We start from the raw sequence: 4,164 nt of genomic DNA, 5'->3' as shown, positions 1-4,164 counted from the left end.
TGTGGCTCTGGAGTCACATGTAGCCAGACCGGGTAAGGGCGACAGATTTCCTTCCCTAAAGGACATCAGTGAACCAGGTGGGTTTTTCCGACAATCGACAATGGTTTCATGGTCATCAGTAGATGCTTAATTCCAGATATTTTTTATTGAATTCAAATTCCACCATTTGCTGTGGGGCTATGGGGATAGAACCTGGGTCGGTTGATGTGTTAGGGGGTAGAACCTGGGTGAGTTGCTGTGTAAAGGGATAGAACCTGGGTGGGTTGCTGTGTTGGGGGATAGAGCCTGGGTGGGTTGCTCTGTTGCAGGGTAGAAACTGGGTGGGTTGCTGTGTTGGGGGATTGAACCTGTGTGGGTTGCTGTGTTGGGGAGGTAGAACCTGGGTGGGTTGCTGTGTTGGAGGATAGAACCTGGGTGGGTTGCTGTGTTGGGGGATAGAGCCTGGGTGGGTTGCTGTGTTGGGGGATAGAGCCTGGGTGGGTTGCTGTGTTGGGGGATAGAACCTGGGTGGGTTGCTGTGTTGAGGGGTAGAACCTGGGTGGGTTGCTGTGTTGGGGAGGTAGAACCTGGGTGGGTTGCTGTGTTGGAGGATAGAACCTGGGTGGGTTGCTGTGTTGGGGGATAGAGCCTGGGTGGGTTGCTGTGTTGGGGGATAGAACCTGGGTGGGTTGCTGTGTTGAGGGGTAGAACCTGGGTGGGTTGCTGTATTGGGGGATAGAGCCTGGGTGGGTTACTGTGTTGGGGGATTGAGCCTGGGTGGGTTGCTGTGTTGAGGGGTAGAACCTGGGTGGGTTGCTGTGTTGAGGGGTAGAACCTGGGTGGGTTGCTGTGCTGGGGGGTAGAACCTGGGTGTGTGAGTGTGTTGGGAGATTGAACCTGGGTGGGTTGCTGTGTTAGGGGGTAGAACCTGGATGGGTTGCTGTGTTGCGGGATAGAACCTGGGTGGGTTGCTGTGTTGGGGGATAGAACCTGGGTGGGTTGCTGTGTTGGGGGATAGAACCTGGGTGGGTTGCTGTGTTGCGGGATAGGACCTGGGTGGGTTGCTGTGTTGCGGGATAGAGCCTGGGTGGGTTGCTGTGTTGGGGGATAGAGCCTGGGTGGGTTGCTGTGTTAGGGGGTAGAACCTGGATGGGTTGCTGTGTTGGTGAGTCGCGCAGACTCATTGGGCCCAATGAAGTCCTTCTGCACAATAGGGATTTTGTAGCGGGATCTGAACCCGGGTCCCCAGAACATTAACAGTCCAGCGAGATATTACCACTGGGCCATCGCCTCTCCGTGGAGTGCAATATAAGTTCAAGTTGTAGCATGGCTGCTTCTGTGAAAAGTCAGATTCCCTCGCCCCGATTCAACTCCTTCCTCAAGGTCATTCTGCAAAGGAGGAGCTGATTGGCACAGCTTGTCCTCTGACAGTCCGTGGCAATAGCTCTGGGGTTGTAGGACCAGTTCAAAGACAATCTGTTCTCAATGCCTCGAGGACCTGTTCTCACACGGATGCCTTCTAAATTCAACTCACCTTCATCACAGTATCTGAGAAGTAACGGTAGCGGAGAGACATTGATGACCGAAGGGGGTACAGCTGGCTGTTAGATACTGCCTGTGTTTCACTCCATTAGGTGACAGCCTTGTAAACCTACTCTCAGGCATCCATTTATCTCTATCTGACATACAGCACTGCACCATCTGGTGTGCGCGAGTCAGGGAGACAGAGATGTTCCCTGTTGCTGGGCAATTACTGTTAATTACTGTGTGTATGTGTGCATGTGAGTTGTGTGTGTGTGAGTGTGTGTGTCTGAGTGTGCGCGCGTGTGTGTGTGTGTGTGTGTGTGTGTGTCTGTTTGTGTGTGTGTGTGTGTGTGAGTGTGTGTGTGTGAGTGTGTGTGTGTGTGTCTGTTTGTGTGTGTGTGTGTGAGTGTGTGAGTGTGTGTGTGTGTGCGCGTGTGTGTGTGCGCGTGTGAGTGTGCACGTGTGTGAGTGTGCACGTGTGTGTGTGAGTTGTGTGTGAGTGAGTTGCGTGTGTGCGTGTGTGTGTCTGTTTGTGTGTGTGTGTGAGTGTGTGTGTGTGTGAGTGTAATTTTAATAGGCTTGAAGAAGTTCGAGAGATGAATTTATACACTGCAAACTTAAAAGAAAATTAACAATGCAAACACTAATTCATAATTAAAGGGCATTAAGAAAGAAAATGTATTCACCAGAGCAATGAGCTGCTTTCTTCATTTCCTTCAGGGCAGCATTAGCATTGTCAACGGAAAGGACACGGAAGGAGGGAAAAGGCTGAACTCAGAGAGGGCAGCACAAGGCAGCGGCTGCCATTAATCAATGATCTTGATGGTAAAATCGATTCTTTGATAATATCAGCTTGTAGAGGCCATCGTCCTGCTCGGCTTTGGGGCTGAGTTGCACATTTCAACTTCATAGAATCCCGACAGTGCAGAGGGAGGCCATTCGGCCCATCGAGCCAGCACCAACTCCGCAACAAAGCAACCCACCCAGGTTCGATCCCCATAGCTCCACGTATTTACCCCGCGAATCCCCCTAACCTACACAATAAAGGGCAATTTAGCATGGCCACACCACCTAACCTGCACATCTTTGGTGTGCGGGAGGAAGCTGGAGCACCCAGGGGAAACCCACGCAGACACGGGGAGAATGTGCAAACTCCGCACAGACAGTGACCCAAGCCGGGAATTGAAGCCGGGTCCCTGGCGCTCTGAGGCAGTAGCGCTAACCACTGTCCCACTGTGCTGGTGGAGACATAAGGATTGTACTCATGGGAGTATGGAACGTTTATGTCTGTGCATATCCTTCCCTATGTTCATTTGGTTCTCGGTGCCTTCCCACAAGCTTCTGGCCATAAACTCAGCCTCAACAAAGATGAACCAGAGCAGGTGGACAGAGAGTTAGGGAAGAGGGACGTGAAAGGGAGAGATCGGACCAGGAGAGGGAATGTGATCAGGGACTGAGAATGAGGGGTCCAGTCTCATTCCCTTCATGAATGAGACTGGATTCTCCATGTCCTTCTGGTAGTGTGGCGACCAGAACTGCACGCAATACCCCAAATGCGGCCTAACTAAAGTTTTATATAGCTGCAACATGATTTCCCAACTCTTGTACTCAATGTCCCGGCAGATCATAGAGGTCATAGAGGTTTACAGCATGGAAACAGGCCTTTCGGCCCAACTTGTCCATGCCGCCCTTTTTTTTTAAAAACCCTTAAGCTAATCCCAATTGCCCGCATTTGGCCCATATCCCTCTATACCCACCGTACCCATGTAACTGTCTAAATACTTTTTAAAAGACAAAATTGTACCCACCTCTACTACTACCTTTGGCAGCTTGTTCCAAACACTCACCACCCTCTGTGTGAAAAAATTGCCCCTCTGGACACTTTTGTATCTCTCCTCTCTCACCTTAAATCTATGCCCTCTAGTTTTAGACTCCCCTACCTTTGGGAAAAGATATTGACTATCCAGCTGATCTATGCCCCTCATTATTTTATAGACCTCTATAAGATCACCCCTCAGCCTTTTACACTCCAGGGAAAAAAGTCCCAGTCTATCCAGCCTCTCCTTATAACTCAAACCATCAAGTCCCGGTAGCATCCTAGTAAATCTTTTCTGTGCTCTTTCTAGTTTAATAATATCCTTTCTATAATAGGGTGATCAGAACTGTACACAGTATTCCAAGTGTGGCCTTACCAATGTCTTGTACAACTTCAACAAGACTTCCCAACAAGATAAAGACAAGCATGCCATATGCCTCCTGCGGCACGGTAGCACAGTGGTTAGCACTGCTGCTCCACAGCGCCAGGGACCCAGGTTCAATTCCGGCCTCAGGTCAGTGTCTGTGTGGAGTTTGCACGTTCTCCCCGTGTCTGCGTGGGTTTCCTCCGGGTGCTCCGGTTTCCTCCCACAGCCCAAAGATGTGCGGGTTAAGGTGGATTGGCCGTGCTAAATTGCCCCTTAGTCTCAGGGGGACTAGCTCGAGTAAATGCGTGGGGTTATGCGGATAGGGCCTGGGTGGGATTGTAGTCGGTGCAGACTCGATGGGCCGAATGGCCTCCTTCTGCTCTGTAGGATTCTATACCACTCGGCCATCCCCTGCCTGAAACTCTTCCAGCTGGTATTAGACGTACTCAGAGCAGGAAAAAAAAGCAGCAGACAAGAT

This window comes from Mustelus asterias, chromosome 24, assembly GCF_964213995.1.
Source record: "Mustelus asterias chromosome 24, sMusAst1.hap1.1, whole genome shotgun sequence".
Taxonomy (NCBI): domain Eukaryota; kingdom Metazoa; phylum Chordata; class Chondrichthyes; order Carcharhiniformes; family Triakidae; genus Mustelus; species Mustelus asterias.
The sequence above is the reverse complement of the archived record's forward strand: the minus strand, read 5'-3'. Positions refer to the sequence as shown.